Source organism: Gopherus evgoodei, chromosome 17 (genome assembly GCF_007399415.2).
Source record: "Gopherus evgoodei ecotype Sinaloan lineage chromosome 17, rGopEvg1_v1.p, whole genome shotgun sequence".
Taxonomy (NCBI): domain Eukaryota; kingdom Metazoa; phylum Chordata; order Testudines; family Testudinidae; genus Gopherus; species Gopherus evgoodei.
The window spans coordinates 19,450,020-19,469,013 of record NC_044338.1 but is presented as its reverse complement, the minus strand read 5'-3'; the positions used below and the strand labels follow the sequence as shown (position 1 = coordinate 19,469,013).

Genomic DNA, 18,994 nt, shown 5'->3' with positions numbered 1-18,994 from the left:
CACAGGCCGACTTTCTTTGTCCTTCGCACAGTCAAGTTTTCCCAAACTGCTCCATGAACAAAGAGCTAAAGTGGCCACCTTTTGGGAGAGTGTTGAGAAGTCTGGGAGATGGGTGGCTGGACTTGGGCCTACATAATGCAATGTAGATGCTGGAGCCCCAGCGTGGGACCCAGGGTTCAACAATTCCTAACTGAGTGTAGACGTTCAAGCCTTATGTTAACAAACCCAGGGTCTGCTAACTCGCCTTCTACCAACCCTGGGCTTACACTGCCGGTAACCTGAGGCTGGCCCGTGTCAGCTGACTCAGGCTATGGGGCTTTTTAATTGCAACGTAGACATTCAGGCTCAGGCTGGAGTCTGGGCTCTGGCACCCCACATCAGATCCCAGGGCTCAGGTTCCAACCTTAGCCCGAGGGTCTACACAGCAGCATTGGAGCCCCATAACCCCGTGAGCTCAAGTCAGCTGATATGGGCCAACCGTAGGTGTTTAATTGCAGTGTAGACATACCCTCAGAGACCTAGGCAAACCCTGGCAAGCATCAAATCAAACCCTGTATTAAAGGTATAAGTGTCTGTGTGTGTGTCTGTGGCAATGTCACATCATTTCCCGACGTCTCCCTTGCCTTCCAGCCGAGTGACAGTTGCATTCTACAGGCGCCGTGCGAGCCAGATGTTGATGAACAACTGAACTGGCTTCAGGAATGGCTGCCCTAAATGTTAATCAGCACGATTCCGTTCACTCGGCTGCTCTCCGAAGTTGTGGCAGGCTTTCTGTTGAAAGGAGGCCGGGTCTGTGTTTGGAATTAGCTGCCACACTGATTTGCTAATGGGATTTGGGCTCGTAACTTCCCGGAACTCGTTTTCCAGCTCCCTCTGCGTGGGTTTTTAAGGAGACTGGGTAAGGAGTGATTTAATGCACGACTGGCCTCTTGCATACAGAGATGTGATGTCTTTATTTAAAAAACCGGACAGTGATAGGAAGAATCTGGGGCTTAAAAGTATACATGCTAATGCGAGTAAGGAGGTAATAAATAGTGCAGGCTGGAAATTGGTACAGTGCAGTGTCCGCTCATCAACCCATTGCTGGCTGCCGGCTCCCCCATCCCCTGCTCTTTCAGACTTGGGCTCTGCCATGACACCTCAGTCCCAGCCCAACCCACAACCCCTGCTAGCCCATTCCTGGCCTCTGCACATACACCTAGATCTGCCAACGCCCCTCGATCCTCCACTGCATCCCCCCACTAGCACAGCTGCACGCGAGCAGAGGCTGCCAGCTCTCATGCTCTGCACAAAGAGGGAATGAAGCACAAGCCACCAATCTCCTGTCCCCTCCGGCCACCTAGGGCCGTATTTGGATCCTGGCCTGCCCAGCTAGAAGCCTGTTGTTTTGTTGATCAGAGAAAGTGAAGCCCTGGTTAAAACCCCATTCAATTGCAGGAATGACCCACCAGCGCAGCCCTGAGCAATCTCCATCCTCCCTGCTACTAGACAGGGATCCACCAGCCCCCCGCACCCCCTGGCTCGTGCTGCAGTGTGTAAGGTGGCACCTGTCTGGGACAGCTCTGGGAGCCGAGCAATGGCAGGCCCTGTCCCCGGCCCCGGCCATCTCTTCTCCCATCAAGTTCCCAAGGCGTTTAGACCCTCTCTCTTCCTTACACCCACCAGTTGCTCCAACGATAGCCGCTATGTCTGGTGTCACTGGAAGGTTGAAAGCCACCTCGGTCCCATAGGAGCGTACAGCCTGGGCAAGTCGCCCTGTCACTGCGTTACGTGATCTGACTGGCGCTAAACCAGCCCCGGCTGCATTGCTGAGCTGGGAGGAGCACAGTCGTTTGGCTCTGCATTCCCCTTGGGCTAAATTAGCAAAGACGGATGAAATTAGAGACACCATCCAGAGCACAGGCAAGTGCCCCAGTTATTGGGTCTAGGCCAGGTGTGCAGTCTGTGTCTGTGCAGCTTTGCTGGCTCTGTTGCCCTTGGACTTTCTGTGCAAGGACTTACAAAGGGCAGGGAGGGAGAGAGATGTTTGCAAAGCTCGTTGGGAGATGGGCCAGTGGTGAGGAGTCAAAGTGAGGTTTGGGGTGGAGGCTGACAGCTTGCGACCCCCCATGTAATAACCTCATGTCCCCCTGTGGGGTCCCAACCCCCAGTTTGAGAACCCCTGCATTAGACACATAAAAACCATGACCTGAAAGTGGTCACGGTTTTAAACTTTTTCCCTTCAACCATGAGGGCTAAAAACCTTTTTATTACTGACACCCAAGATTCTTATGTAATTCCCTGACTCCAGGGGCTGGGGATTTAAGAAAAGCCCCAAAGATTGCCAGTCTCTTGATAAAAACCTTCCATACCAGTGGGAGCAACGGATTCACCAGGTAACCCTTGAGCAGCTCCCCAGCGGACTGGGTTTTTGTTACTGGCTTTTCTCTGACAGGAATGTCAATATGAAAAGAAGCGGGCACCTTCCCTTAAGCCGACGCTAGCCTGGCTTACCAACACCTGCCATAGCAAGATCTCTAGGCACTTTGCAGGCCACCAAACTGCCCACTAACCCCTGTGAATCAGGTCAGGACCTGTTATCTCCATTTTACAGAGGAGGAAACTGAGGCACAGGGAGGTTTAGCCACATATCCAAGGTCACCCTGTGAATCAGGGACAAAGCCAGGACTCTCCATTTTAGGTGGCCGTTGACACCAGAGCCATGTGAGAACAATGTGGACATAAAACTCTACTGGATCAGATGGCAGAATTTGGCCCCCACTTTGCGTGGTTGTGAATGAGGATGTAATGGGATGTGGGGTGTGGGAATGTCTAAAGAAACATAAAAGAAACCCCTTATTTGTCAAGGTTTTTTTTTAATTCTCATGATTTTTAAGTCAGTTTCATGATTTTGGGGGACTTGGCTCATGATTTATCGGATATTTGGGGTTGGCAGTGCTGGGCTGCACAGCAGTCCCATGTTTCTAGGGGGACTGCTTACGTGAGTATTCAGCAGCGTAACCAAATGGGTCCCAAGCTAGCCCAAAATAAACAGACCAGAGGTGCAAACAGAACCTGTGGTTTAACGGCTGCCCCTGGGCTAAGACAAACAGACCCTGAGGCTTGTTTGGACTTCTCAATGGATCCATTTCCCGTGACACACGGACACCCCTGCGTGTGGTAGAACGTTGGCCTCCCACACTAAAAATTAATCCGTGCGATCTTCAGATGATAGATTTAAAAAAAAGTTGGTAGATTTGGAGAAAAACAGCCGATCTTGGTTCAGGAAGGCCCCGTTTGCAACACAGACACCTGGCAGGAAGACAAGGCTGGACTAATGAACAAGGCATCCATCATTGTTATAACGGGGGTGGAAATCACCTGCTGTGATTGTGATGAACTGGGCATGTTCTTAATGTTTTCTCTGAATACTGTGTTGGTGCCTCAGTGTCCTCTAGGTAGCTCTTAAGTATCTGGCAGAGCAAAGGGCCAGTGCACCTAAATGCCTGACACTCTGTTTCCTAGCAACTGATGGCCTGGGCCCCTCCCCTGCAAAGGTGCCAGCTGAAGGTGTTGGAGACAAAGGGATCAGGTGACCTCCTGGCCCGGGAAAGGGGCTGAGCAGAGAGGAGGGGCTGGAGGGGATTTTGGAGTCGGAGCTGCCTGGAGACGAGGAGTGAAGTGCAGACGTGGGGGTCTGACTCACTGCCCCCCAGAATGGACCCAGCCGAGGGGTCCGGTTCGCTGTATCTACAAGCTCTGTTTTAGACCCTGTTCCTGTCATCGAACAAACCTCTGTTTTACTGGCTGGCTGAGAGTCACGTCTGACTGCAAAGTGGGGGTGCAGGACCCGGTGGCTTCCCCAGGACCCCGCTGGGGTGGACTCGCTGTGGGAAGCGCATGGAGGGGCAGAGGATGCTGAATGCTCCAAGGAGAGACCCAGGAGGTGAAGACGTGTGAGCTTCTTGCCCTGAACAAGTCTGCTCCAAGGGAGAGGAGGCTCCCCAAAGTCTTGCCTGGCTTGGTGGGGAGCAGTTCCAGAGCATCGCCCGGTGACTCCGTGACAGTGATTAATGCTGCTGCTTGGGATTCAAAACATGTTTAACCCACTGTGAAACTGACAGCTAAGAAAGTTTTTCTCCGCTGGGGCTGGGGGGGAGGGAAGGGGAGGGTCTGACCCCCACTCTGGAAGATGAGGATTGCCTGTAACTGGACAGCAATGGGATGATGCTCTATATTACTATCTCATGGCCTTTCCTTCCAGAAGCTGCAATGGGATGTTGGCTTCCAGGCTGTGTTATGGGGAACTGGATCTTTAAGGGCTGAGCTTCCCAGCCAGAGAGACTGGACGAGATGCCTTGAGGCTCTGGTTGTTAGGCACAACTGGTTTTAAGTGGACGCAGAATAAAGCAGATCTCTGGCAAGTGCCTTCAGCACAGAGTGATCCCTGAGAGCCACACAGGCCTCACTTCTACCTTCTGATCATTGGCAGGTGGCTGCACTGGGCAAAGGGCTGGCCGCTGACATGGAGAACGGACAGGCAGTCGGAGGGCGATGGGTGGGGGAAAAGGAGAATTCCAGCTGCTCTGGAATTAACAGGGTTCTTCTATCTACCTTTCTCCCAGGCATTGAAACCAGCAGTGCTGGACCGGTCAGGCTTCCATAGGAAAAATTTGCTGCCGGCAAGAAGATCCCAAACTGAGCTGGCTAGGACTGGAGCCGTGCAGCGGCCGATGGACTGTGCCCTCTGAGAGGTGAGCCTGGGCCTGGGCGGTCGTAGGGTGGGTGTGTTGTTGTATCTTACTAGGGTGGTTCTTTGGCTGCACCGAAGTCAAGTGAAATTTAGCCCCTAACATCAGTGGGGCCTGGATTTTCTCTGGAGAGGTCTGTCCGCCCTGTCCCTTATAAAACACCGATCAGAACTCAGCCCGTAGCAGGAATGGAGAAAGCTGGGCTTGTGGTCGAAATGCGAGACTGGGCCTCTGGAGATGTAGGGTCACTGCAGCTCTTGAATTCCTTGTGTGTCCTCAGGCATGTCGCTTAGTTTCGCAGTTCCCGTCTGTAAAAAGGGGTAATAATCTTCCCTGTGTTAATTTAGAGTGTAAATTCTTTGGGGCGGGGAGTATTTCAATGTATACGTACAGCACCTAGCACTGCAGGGAATTCTCGCCCACATGCTCAAGGTCTAACTGATCACTGTATTTGAGGTTGGGAAGGAATTTTCCCCCAGGTCAGATTGGCAGAGACCCTGGGGGTTTTTCGCCTTCTTCTGCAGCATGGGGCTTGGGTCACTTGCTGATTTAAACCTAGCGCTGCAGGGAGCTGCACTTGTTTAGGGGTATTGAATTGGTACTATAAGGTGAGGAATGATGATAACCTGTCAACACTTCATTCCTCACCGGGACACCCGTCCCCCCAGTGTGTCATGACCCTGTGCTGCGCTAGTGTAAATGGTGAGTTCTCTGTAACTTGAAGCGTTTAAACCATGCTTTGAGGATTCAGTAACCCAGCCAGAGGTTATCACAGGAGTGGGTGGGTGGGTGAGGATCTGTAGTCTGCGATGTCCAGGAGGGTCAGACTAGATCATCATGATGGTCCCTTCTGACCTTAAAGTCTAGGAGTCTATTTGTCAACACTGATCCTTTTCCATGAACAGTTTCAACCAATTGGCATCCCCCAGCGAAAAAATGTTTAGTTTGAAAATTCCTGACCCGCTCTAGGGAGAAATTCTCCCCTCCACTGCTAAAGCCCCAGGCAGAATCCCCCCGGGTGGAGGCACTGCGTATGCCAACTGGAAGTGCCTCTACATTGCCAGCTGCCATTGTAAACCTTGGCACATGGGGCAAGCTAGCGTGAGAGGGGTATTGCCAGAGTCCTAGAGGCAGCTCTTGGGGGACAACTGCAACTTAGAGCAACCCCTGGCTATTCTAACTGGTGCTGCCCCTCATCCCATCAAACACTGCAGGATTCCCCTCTGCTCTCTAGAGCCAGAGATTTCAAGGCTGGAAGGAACCGTTCTGATCATCTGTTCTGACCCGCTGCAGAACAGCAGCTGGAGAATTTCAGGCAGTGGTGATGGCGGTTACACCTGTGATCCCCAGTCAAGGATGGGGCCCCTCTGTGTTGGGTGCTGCACGGACAAATAGCACAGAAGCTTGCCCAGGAAAGCTTGCTGGCAAGGAGTCAGAAATGTTGGGCTGGAGGGGACCTCAAGAGGTCATCTAATCCCACCCCCTGCATGCAGGATGAAATATCTGATCAGACAAATGGGGAAGAGGTGAATGGGAAGATGTGGTAACAAAATGAACAGAGTTTCACAGAAAAACAGACGTCTCCTTGATCCTTTTTATATAAACCTAAACTAGCCCCGCACAGCCTCAATTATCTGAGCCTAATTTAACCCCGATTCCCTCTTATCTGAAACAGGGTCACAGCTGCCCACGCCCGTGAATTGCATTGAACCTTCGCTCAATTATCCAACACCTCCGTTATCCAGAGTTGTCCAGTGTGGCATCTGGGGCAATCAAAGCAGTGCTGTGTTCATGCACATGAGCCCCTGCGCAGAGCTACCCTGCTAGCATTAAAATAAACAACGGCGCAGATTTGCCAGCTAATGGTTATCACATTGATCCTGCAGGAAGGGGCTTCCTAGCAGGCTCTGGCTGCCAGCTGAGTGGATAAATGCTGCCCTGTAACCAGATATATGCATAATCTTGTCTGACACAGCCAGTCCAGTGCTTGAGTATCTATGTTTTTACAACGGACAGTGCTAGCCCCATAACTGCTCTGGGACACCCGTTTAGCAGAACTTCTCCTGGATCACAAACGCCAACATCTGGATGAAATACACCGAAATGCCCCATCAGCTCTGGTGCCCACACAATGTCCTTTGGCCAGAACCTTGCAGTTTTCTCCACCGTTTCCTCAAACCTGCTCTGGAAAAATCCCCAACCTGTCTTTGACAGATAGGCCCCAATCCCCTCCCCCAGGCCCCATTAGAAATTCCTTCAGCTCTTGTTGAAGTGGTTCTCATCCCGCCTACCAGAGTACTCCACCAGAGCGCTTTCAGCTCGCGGCTCCCCCAGACTGCCTTGTGATAATGCAGCCTCCATACTCAGCCATTACTGGAAGGGAAGGCATAGGGTAGTTTTATACCATTCAGATTACAACCCCTTTACTCATATCAGGGAGCACTTCCTAAAGTGATTTGCATGCATCTATCTATCTATCTATCTATCTATCTATCTATCTATCTATCTATCTATCTATCTATCTATCTATCTATCTCCATGTGTCCCAAACTAGCAAGCTATCCCTATGTTTCCACTTCCATCTATCTATCTGGTTATCCCCATATGTCCCAATCTAGCCAACTAGTATGAAAAATATTATGGAAATATCATCTGAATTATTTTACTGCTCTGAATCTCCATGTCTTGTTCTCTCACTGTTTGTGGTAAATAATAACATAATCTAAATTTCTTTGGGCAGGGGCGCTATGCAAAGTAGAACACGGTACTGTGGAGTAGCATCAATATTTCATAATCAGACTTCAAAGCACGTTACCACGTGGGTACGTAGCCTTAGACTTGACATGGGAATTAATTCAGGGAAGTCCGAAGGCCTGTGTTTTGCAGGAGGCCAGACTAGATGATCACAGTGGGCCTGTCTGGCTTCAGAATCTGAGTTGTTCCCATTTTACTGATGAGATAACAGAGGCTAAGAGAGGGGAAGTGACCAGGCCAAGGTGCCACAGTAAGTCAGGGCATGGCCAGGACCACATTCCATGTCTCTTGAATCCTAGTCCCTGGCTTGTTGTTATTTGTATTCCAGCAGTAAGCAGAGGCCTCAGCTGAGACTGGGGGCCCACGGCGTTAGGTGCTGTATGTAAACAATCCTGCAGTCTAAAAAGACAAGGTGGATGCAGGGCAGGAGAAAGGAAGTGCTACTAACCCCATGTTACTAATGGAAAAATAAGTAAGAACATTTTCAAAAGTCTTGAAATGACCGAGGAGCCTAAGTGCCATTTTCAAAAATGAGCCGAAGTTGCACTGAAAGTGAATGGGACTTAGTCTCCTGGGGGGGCAGATTTTTAAAGGTATTTAGGTGCCTAAAGATGCAGATAGACTCTTAATGGGGCATTCAAACCCCTGAGGCACCTAATTCCCCTTGAAATCTTTTGGAAATGGCACTTATACTCCTAAGTCACCTGGGGTCAAATTTTCAAGAGCGCCCAAATGATTTGCCCAGCGTCACAGAGGAATCTTTGGCCAAGTCCCAAACTGAATCTATATCTCCCGAATCCCCGTCCAGTGCACAGAATGCACAAACACCCCACCCCATTCCTGGTCAGAAACTTTGCAATGGAAAATGCCGATTTGACAATTGCATGAGTACACATCAAGCTCAGATTTCACAGGAAACCGTTGAAGTGTTTTGAACAACAAGGTGAGGAATATTGATTCAGTTAGGGGCTTGGCCAGAGATTCCTTTACGCAAGTCACTTATTGTAAGATTTTCAAAAACTCCTAAGTGACTTAGGAGCCTACACCCTATTTTCCAAAGATTTTAATGGGCGTTAGGTGCCACGGGGCTTTTGAAACTCCACTGGGCATCTGTCTGGCTCTTTATAATCAAAACATCCCCCTATTCTCTGCCTGTGGCACATAACAGTTTAGTCTCTGGAGGGCTCTTGTCTAATACATTAGTTCACTGTATGGAGACTTGAAATAATTTGATTTTTATTTACTTTTTCATTTAGATGGATAATATCAATGTTTATTTTAAGCACTTATTTTTATTTGTATCACTTTAAAATTTCCCAGTTGCAGGAACTTATGGGGGATCAGACACTGGGGGCGGAGAGGCGTGTTAATGACAGTAGATATTAACATTCCGAAAGCTGACGCTTTATGACTACTAAAATGTAAATTGTTAACATCCACCTGTCAAAATATACAAAGTAAGTATCCTTAAATCAAAGCGGGATACGTTCTCAAGCCGCATTTCTCTTTACTTTGTAAATTGCAATGATTATGAATGGAAATGTTTTGTCCTGGGTTTGTGTGTAGGGTGAAACTGACATTTACCGACATTTACTGATAACCATCGAATCCTTCCAAGCCTAACTATAGGCTATGGGGTTGAAATGTAGGCCTAACCGGGCTGGGCGTAGTGGTCTGTGATATATAGGAGGTCAGACCAGATGATCTGATGGACCCTTCTGGCCTTCTCCCACGTGGAAATTCTAAATTTTGGCCGGCACTGCTGCCTAGATCCAGCCCCCTCTGCGCCCGGCATAAACAAACCCAGCAAATGCAGCGGGGCAGTGTGTGTGTGTGTGTGTGTGTGTGTGTGTGTGTGTGTGTGTGTGTGTGTGTAATGAAGGAGGAGTTGTAATGAGTTAGTATGAAATCCTGTGGGTGGGCTTGTGGCGTAACAGATCTTCAGGGCATTTCCCATTTCATTTTGAGAGCACAGCTCGTTCAGATAACGGACAGGCAATAAATACAGCTGCCTGCCCTGCCCTCCATGGTCTCTGCGGCTGCAGCGGCTGCCAGCTGATAGCAGTGCAATAAGAACAAAGCCTTGTAATTAAGTAATCAGACGAGGCTGGGAAGGCAGAGTTATCAGGAGACAAGTGACTGCGAGGGGCAGCCCGTTGCAGAGGGAAATCTGGGGATGTTCCACAGGCTCTGAGGGTCTCTTATCAAGACGGGGCCTCTCCCAGTGTCTCTGTGCCAGGGCCTTGCTGTGCAGGAGGCAAGCTCTGTAGTGGGGTTGGCTGGCTGCTCCAGAGCTAAGCTTCTCTGTGAATGAAGAGCGCTGTCGGGGGATCGGGATTGTTGGAAGGTTGCAGCTATTGCGCCGCTTGGCAGATTAGGGGCACAATTGTGCTGGAAATTGTGCAGAGCTGCGCCTCCCCTGGGAGAGCACTGGGAGGTGTTGTGCCCCTAGGCCATCTGATGGGCCGTGCAATCACCCTGCCTGCTCCCTGCCCCCTTTGGGGTAGCTGGCACTGTTAGGAGGCAGGCCCCACGCTGAGGAGAGCAGAGGGATTGCGATTACCCATTTATACTTCCTCTGATTTACCCTGCCTCTGAACTACCCCTACTAACTGCCCCCCCCTTTCAGGCCAGATCCTGCCCCCACTGATTCAATGAGGGCTTCTGGATGGGAGTTTAAAGTTCAAGCCTTCGGTTTCTTAGATTTCCCAAGCTGTCCCCTTTTCCCAGCATTGTTTGCAGGCCAGTTACTGAGCTGGGCAAAGCCAGAAACTGCGTTCTGTAGGGATCCAGGTGATGTTTTCTTTCAGTTCCAGGCCAGGTGGATTCCCTCCTTGCTGAGTTTTTTGCGCTGTTCCATGCACTGAACAGACTCAAAAACATGGGGGCAAAAATTGGGTGTGTGTGTCTGAGAGAGAGAGAATTCACCAGATTTGTGAGGCAGGATGAAACAGCCATTTGGCTGCATCATAAATGTGAGGCAAGGATAAATCAGTCTCCCTTGCCAGTTTCACCAGCTGTGCAACTTCTGGGGTGCTCTGGTAACAGGTTTGTCTCCCCCCACCCCCCCTTGCAAAAGAAAATTCTTGGATGTTGCCTAAGGGTGTGGTTCTCAAGGGCTCCTTTAGCTCCCAGCACTGAACCTGGTCGGGGGGATCTCTAGACCAGTCAGTTTGGGGCTGTCACTCACATGATCTGACCATAATGGGCCAAATCCTGAGCATGGGGGAAATGTTTGTTTCAGAAAAATAACAAGTGTCTCTGAGCAGCGGAGCGAAATGATGGTGGAAAAACAAAGGGATCTGGGCTCAAGGTGGGCGGCAGTATTGTTAGGCCCGATGCAGAGCCGGGTGAGATGCACCCAGTCGCCAGCCCTCTCCCCACCTGAGCTAGCCCCGATTTCAGCCTCATGCCCTGTTCCAAGAGTGAAACTGGTCCAGCTCTGAGCCAGCCTGGGCTCCAGAGGGATATGAAAAGGGAGAACTGGTCCGACCCTGGGTCTGAACCTGAGCCCTGCCCCTGAACCACACTGAACCTGGCGGAGCCCCAGTTGCATTGATGCAGATTTTGGGCTCCATACGGGCCTAACTAGCTGATGCTCTGTGGCATGCGGGAGGTCAGACTGGGTGAGCTAATGATCCCTTCTGGCCTTACAACCCCCGTGTTCTCCTGTTGGTTTATCAGTCCTGGAAGGTAACACCAAGGGCTGATACTCGTACAAATAACATTGTACAGCCTTTCAGGAGGGCTGACCACACCAATGGCCGCTGGGTAAAACATGACAAAATACAGATGGCTGCACTGCCGCTGTGCATGGGATATATATTCCCATGTCACCTCGACAGATTCAAATGTCTGAGGACAGGTAGGACACCTGGTGGTTGGGATCCAAGCGATGTTTCCCAGTTAGAGTGATTTGGGCAGGTTGGTAAGTTTCAGAGTCACTGGGAGGTAAATCTGAGCCGGTGGAGACTCTTTCCGTGTTCCGTTCTGATCCCTTTGGTATAGCAGGAAAGCAGGTGGCTGTAGGGAATTAGCAACACACGCAGCAGGACACGGCTGCAAGCGGCTGATTTGTATTCATTTTGCGACAGGGCGTCCCTCTTGTCTCTGAATCTAAGTACATCAAAATATTGCCTCGGAAAGTGGACTTTATTCAGGCATGTGTGTTTGGGGTGGGGATGGGTTCTTTGTCTCTTGGTCACTCTCTTTCTTTCACCTTCACTTTTCTATTTTCACTCATTCATGCTCCCTCTAGCCTCTTTTCCTCTCTTTCATTTTCTCTTTTTTCTTTTCTCACTTTCTCGCCTTCCGTCTCTATTAATGCTCCTCCTCTCTCTCCCAAATCCTGTTCTCCCTCACAACCACACTGGTTCCCCCTCACTTCCCAGCAGCTCGCCCCAGGAAACGCCCCTGCCTCAGCACTTCCCCCCCATTCTGCCATGCACAACCCTCAGGTTTCACTGTCCCCTTGAATTCAAGGAAGCAAACGGGACAAGATGCTCCCACTAATACACAAAGGGGTCGGGTGCTGATCTCGCTGACCCTGGCTTTACGCCACCAGTGAAGCTGCATTGGCTTCAGTGGGTTTACTTCTGATTTACGCTAGTATCAATGAGATCAGACCGAGGCTCCCAGGGAGGCATCTGCATGGGTCGGGGAGGAGGGGGACTCCACCTAGAAAAACGCCTACAAGCAGCTGGCATCTCTACAAAGCTTTGCATCATCGGTGACAAAACCCATTGACTTCAATCAGACTGTTCACATTATCTATCTATCTATCCTGTGTTCATCGCTGGGGTTTAATGTGCTGCTGGTCAGGCTGCTTGCTCAGCAACACACTGTAAGAAGAATTTCACTATCACAAAGTTCTGCGGAAGCAAAATTTCATGGATTTTTGTTGAGAATCGGGGTAGCTGTGTTAGTCTGTATCCACAAAAACAATGAGGCGTTTTTAAGGTGCCACTGGACTAACAGATTTCTTTGAGCGTGAGCAAAAAACCCACTTCTTCAGGTGCATGGAGTGAAAATGACAGATGCAGGCATAAATATACCAACACATGAAGAGAACTCCCTTGTCTTCATGTGTCTGTATATTTATCTAATCCTGACTGCAGCCTCTGAGTCCTATTGTAATAATAATAGTTCGTAGGTCAGACTCTATGGGGGGATAATGATCCTGACCGCCTTTGTGATCTACTGACGAAATGGTCGTGGGAGCCGACATAGAGCTGGAAGAGCTGGGTATTCTGATGATGGTTATTTCCTATATGGAGATAACTGTATCCTGAAATCGGAGGTCAAATGTGATTACTGCCAATCTAGGGGAAATTACCTCTCCACTGACTGCCAGCCCCTAATTTTCTAGGAGGAGCTCATATCCAACTGCACCTACTTTTAGCGTGTCCAAATCATAGACTGGATGTTTGAAGTGTAGATGGATGGAAGGGGCTTTCCCCAGAGACTGTACTGGGAAACAGAGCTGAGGAGCTCCCGTCAGGGAATGAATTATTTTTTCAAGTGCCCGCTTTTTCCTCCTCTCTTTTCTCTAGCTCTTTAAATATATATATACACAGAGAGAGAGACAGTGCTTGACTGGCACTAGCATGATCGCGTACACCAGCGCATAAGCAATAGAGTTCAGATGACTGCTTAGGTGCACCATGATGGAATAAGGAAATAAAAACTAGTATTCGATAGAGGCTTTAGCTATGACCCCAAGGTTTAGTACTGTGTAATTGGCCAGTTGTATTATCATTTTTTCACTTGTCTTCCTTGAAGTACATCTTTATTCTTTATTTCTGTATTGCAGAGCAGGGATCAAGGCCCCATTGTGCTGGACGCTATACAAAAATTTTAATAAAAAGATGGTCTCTCCACTGAAGAATGTCATCTCCCATGATGTACCATGCAGCTCAGTCAGAGGGGAGACCCTATTGCTTCCTGGGAGATGTAGTCCAGCCAGTCCTGTAGCAGAGAATGGGGGCTTCAGGGCACATGAACTACAGTTCCCAGGAGGCAATGCGGCACCATAGGGAAATACAGTTTCATGTTGAAGTGACTTAAAATGAAACACTTTGGGTCAGTTTGACAAACTGAAAGGGCTCCGTTATTATTCCCCCTGTTTTACAGGTGGAGAAACTGTCACAAAAAGAGGCCTGCAAACCCCTAGGCATGAGCTTAACTTTTCTCGTGTTAATAAGTCCCATTGATTTCAATGGCAGTGCTCAGGTGGATCCTGTGATTAAGTGCTGGCAGAATCAGGGGCTAAGTGGCTTGCTCCGAGTCACACGATGAGTCAGTAGCAGAGGTGGGCCCTACAGAGGAAGAATGGGTCCAGTGGTTAGGGCATTGGCTGAAGACTTGGGTTCACTTCCTTAGTCGCTGTGTGGCCTTGGGTAAGTCACTTAGTCTCTGTGCCTTGGTGCCCATCTGTCCAATGAGGATAACACCCCTGCTCTGCCTTCAAGGGGTGTTGTGAGGACAGATGCATCACGGATTGTGAGGTGCTCAGATTCCATGGCAAAGGGGACCCTGTAAGTACAGGAGATGGAAGGGTTTGCTCAGGACTCCTGGGTTCTAAGTGCTGTTCTGAGTCAGCTTACGAATGGCTTTTGTCAGAACAGCTTTGTGTGGGTTCCCAGGCTCTGCAGTGTAACAACAGAAAAAGTTTGAGGTTTGATCTTCCCATTGCTGGATCTCGCTGTGCCCCACAAGGCAGCTCGGGGGTGGTGAGACCAGGAGGGGGAGTATTGTCCATGCTGGACTGAGCCCTGTGATGCGTCCCGTGGGACCATGGCTGGGGGCCTCGGTTATGGGAAGACTCAGCAAGATCTCAGCTACCCAGAGAGAGACCCCAAATTCCTATCCAGCTTCCCTGAACGGGATGGGCACAGACCCTGAGTGGCCTATCGATGATCTTGCAAACAGATCAGACTCCAGCCAGAGCTGATTTCAAGTGTATCTGAGCTTCAGCACAGGTGCTGGTCACACCACGTGTCCCGACTCCCAATCCTTTTCTCTAACCACTGTGCAAGGCTGTTTGTCACAGCTTTACTGTGTGTCCCAGAACGATTCGAGCTGCAGTGACTTTCAGTCTCAGGAGAACCCATAAGTAATTCCCAGGAAGGAAGGCCGCAGAAGGCCGTGGCCTTACACAGCCAGATTGGGGAGCCTGTCTCTTCCATGGAAGTAGCTATCCCAAGGTCTCTCACTGATACTTTCAGCACCCCAACCCTGCGGACAGCTCCCATCACACAGAAATACTGCCAGCTCTGCCCTTCCCAGCCCAGCTGCGAGGGCAGGAAAGTTCTAGCAGAGAATGAGGCATTTCGGATGATGCTGTCAAGACACAAGCCCACAATGAAGCTACTTTTGCACTTGTGAGAAGTCGCCAATATTTGGTGTTCTCCTCCTTTAAAATTCCCCAGAACATTATAGCCTCATGCCTCTAGACCTAACCGGGAGGGGGGTGACATCAGAAGTTAGATCAGTGGTTCTCAACCATTCCAGAGTACTTTACCCCTTTCCCGAGTCTTTCATACCCCCAAGTTCCAGCTCACTTTCAAACGGCTTACTGACAAAATCAGACAAATGTACAGAAGTGTCCCAGCGCACTATTACTGACAAATTGCTGACTCTCTCCTTTTTACCATGTAATTATAAAAGAAATCAATTGGAATATAAATATACGTACATTTCAGTGTATAGTGTATCGAGCAGTATAAACAAGTCATTGTCTGGATGACATTTTAGTGTGTATTGATTTTCACTAGTGCTGTTTGTGTAGCTGTTGTAAAACTAGGCAAATATTGAAATGAGTTGATGTATCCCCTGGAAGACCTCTGCATACCCACAGGGGTACACGTACCCCTTGTTGAGAACCACTGGGTTAGGTAGATTAGATGATATGGGGATGGATGGACAGATGGGCAGGGGAAAGAGAGGGAGAGAGGTGCCTATGCTAAATGGTTATAAGGGGACATCCGTGGGGATGTCTACACTGCAGCTGGGAGCATCCTGGGTAGACAGACAGGAGCTATAAGGGATCAGACTAGTGCACTAGTAATGTGGCCGTTTCTGCATGGCCAGAGGCTCAGACTAGCCACCTGAGCTCAAACCCAGTGTAGACCTCCCTTTGAGGAAGCTGGGCCTACGCTAAGGATTGCATGGCTGACCCAGGAGGATTATCCAAATGGGGCTCGCGCCTGTCCCAAGGAATCACAAAGGGTTTCAGCCGAGATTTGTAAGAGAGGTGAGGTACCTCCATTTTTCACTGCGCAGTTTGTGCTGCCTTAAAGGGGCCTTGATTAGCAGAGAGCGCAGGGCACCTGACCTCTGAGAATCACGGTGATTATTTGCGATGTCAGACCTCTCCATTTTTGGAGACTTCTTTGGCAACAGAAAGAATCACTGAACATCAAAGGCAAAGCAAAGACTCCCGGTTCACAGATTTGATTTGATTATTAAGAAGAAGAATATATCCAATGAGCACTAAGCACTCAGCTAGGGCTTTTCAGCCAAGAATCCCAAAGCATTTTACAAAAGGCGGCTAAGTATTATTAGCCCAATTTTTATGGGGAAACTGAGGCACAGAGCAGGGAAGTGACTTGCTCAAGATCACTCCTGGCAGAGCCAAGACTAGAATTCAGGGCTGGGATCTGGAAACTAGATGCCCAAAGTTCACAGCCCTAAATCTCTATTTATGCCCCTGCATGAGCACCCACCAGTAGAAGATGCTGGGCTTGCTACTCTTTTGAAAATCGGGCCACAGGACTCCTGGATCTAATCACTGGAGAGCACTGCCTAGATCTGCATGTACAGATCAGGCTCTCTCCCCATTGTACAGACAAGGCAAGGCCCTTAGCTCTGCTTCCTGGGTCCTGCTGGAGTTGTGGGTAGGAAAGACAAGTGTGCTGTTTGCTCCCCAGAAGACAAGGGCCTGACTTTCAAACCAGGAAAAGTCCGATCTGAGCCTAATGCGGTGGTGGATGCAGAATGTCACAACCTGCATAGATGCCCAGGCCAAGCCTCTCATCTTCCTGATTGAATTGGGGCATCCTGGATCCAAGAGTATTTGTCTCTCCTCCCCGGCCTCTGGGAATGTTTGTTGAGACCCAGGTGTCTCATTCCGGCTGAGGGCTCTGCTGGTTATTTTTGGAGCAAAGAAAAAGAGAATGGAATTTGATCATGGAGGAAGGAGACAGGGACACTTGAAGGTGAAAGAGCAGGAGAGAAAAGTGGGGGAGGAGAGAGAGGATGATAAACAAGAAGTGTCATTCTTCTCTTACGGGCTCTTCCTTTCCCATGGAAAACAGATGCTGGGGAGGAGGGTGGGGCTGCAGGGAGACCCTGGGTGCCCGTTTTGGCTGGGGAACCATTGCCCTATGGGTTAGAAGTGCTGAGCGGCAATTGGCAATTCAAAGATTGTTCATGGATTAGCTCATAGCTGGCTGCGTGACCAGCGTAGAATCGCTGCCTTTTTCATCTCTGCCACAGCGTTGGCTATTCAAAGGCTCTTCCACCCGCTGGCGTGGTCCAGCCATTAATAGTACATACTGGGCTCGGTGAATAGTGCCTCGCCTCTCGAAGCGCTTGACAAACTAGCAGGGGGACTGAGCCGGCTGTGGTGCAGTGGGCTGGGATTCAGGAGCTCTGATTTCCTGTCCCCGTGGTGTGACGTGGCCAAGTTACTGCTCAAGGCTCCTGTTTCTCTCCCTTGCACGTACAGAGTGTAAGCTGTGCAGCACGAGGCCCACACACCATGCAGCACAGTGCACCCCTGTTCCCAGCTAGATGCTGCTGCAGTACATACAAGAGCAACAGCCGACTGTACTGCAGAGCTGTGGCCACTTCTGGGGTGGGGCATGGCCGCTGTTGAACAGCACATGGCGACCCCAGCCAACGGTGTAGGACAGGGAATGAAGGGCTGTGTATTTAATGGAAACCACAGGGCGAATGTGGACAGGTGGAAAGAAACTTCCAGGGCTGGGATTTGACCAAGCTGCTGTTTGGGAGAGACAGAAACGTGCGGTGGGCGTCCTGGGACTGATGGGACAGCCCCAAAAGGAGTGCGGGAGAAGGGATTCCACTCCCATCCATCCCATCCTGAGCAGCGCTCACTAGATGCGGGATGGTCGACTCAGAGGATTCACTGGGGAGAGGAGGAATATCTGGGATGGGGGCCTTGCTTGGGGCGCCGAACACCGACCCCAGCGGGCCTTTAACAAGCCCTCCCCCTCCACACACTGGCAGTAGACTTGCCATGGGAGCTTCAGGGACCAAAAGAGGTCAGGATCACTCCCCAAAGAGACAGCCCCTCCCTCAGCACAGATGCCTAGTGCACTGCCGAGAAACCGAGTGAGCACTGGATGGATCCGAGGGAGGGACGCCCCCGGCTGGGCCTTTAGCTCCACCTGGGGAAGGGTCTGAATCAAAGCAGCTGGCAGGCGTGGCCCCACGGGACCCGAGCATTAAAGGGTGGCACCATGGCGCGTCCGTGGCCGATGTGTTCACGTCGGAGCATACAAGGAAGGTGCTCTGTGGGTTTAAGATCAGCTGACAGAGAAGGGATGGGCTGTGAGGCGCTTGGCATTGCAGCCGGAGGGCAAATGATCCAGCTTCCAGCTGCACTGTGCGATTCCCCGAGGGTCTGGAGAATCAGATGAAGTGGGATCTCTTGGCCTTTTAATCCCTGAGCCCTTAAATTTTAAAGAATTTAGGGCCAAGAAGATCAGGGCCCCAGTGCCAGAAAGTAAGACAACTCCTCTTTTGGTGCTAGCACTGGCATGGGAGATGGGGCCAGCCAATGACCTGCAAAGTTCGCTAGGGTTGCATGGCCTCCAGCTGCCATGGTGGAGGATCAGGGCCTCTATTGGTGGTCCCGCCTGCTGTAGAAGGCTTGGCAGTGGGAGCTGTTTTTTCCCCGCACCCCACAGAAAGTGTGCTAGAAGCTGTGGCTGTGTGCATGAGAACACCCTGGAGGGCCCTGGGGATCAAACCAGGCAGCTCCTGGAGCTGTCACTCAATAGCAGGCAGTTACAGACCCCGGTAAACCTGCTCATCTATACTAAGCCCATTCACTGTAGCAGCATGGAGTTCGGGGATGCCCCACAGAACTCCTGGCTTTGCTTGGGCCCAATACTGCCTCAGAAATGTCTGTAAATCGGAGCATTACCAGCCCAAGGGTTGCCTGGTAAATGAACTCTGAGCAGGCGCCGTTCAAGATCAAAAGTTTCAGGGAGCATGTCTCGTGGTTAGAGTTGAGCCTCCTTCATTCTAGTGGCTCTTGGCCACTGCCTCGCTCTGTGACCTTGGGTGAGTCACTTAACCTTTCTTTGCCTCAGTTTCCCCACCTGTAAAATGAGGATAATGTCTCATAAGTGGATTGTGAGGCTTAATGAATGAATGATCATGAAGCCTGGTCATATTTCTGTTGTTTGGGGGCATTTATCCGGCAGGCCACACCAATATGCTTTTCTGCTTGGACAGCAAATGACTGGGGACTATCA

The 18,994-nt window shown here is 50.2% G+C and overlaps 1 protein-coding gene across 1 annotated transcript in view; it reads left to right on the top strand.

Moving 5' to 3' along the window:
* SRRM3 (serine/arginine repetitive matrix 3) overlaps positions 1–18,994 on the top strand; it is a 163,641-nt gene that overhangs the window by 57,762 nt on the left and 86,885 nt on the right. Inside the window, exon 2 of the mRNA XM_030536617.1 lies at positions 4,605–4,733. The gene's annotated coding sequence lies outside the window, so the exon portion shown is untranslated. The remainder of the gene's footprint in view (positions 1–4,604; positions 4,734–18,994) is intronic.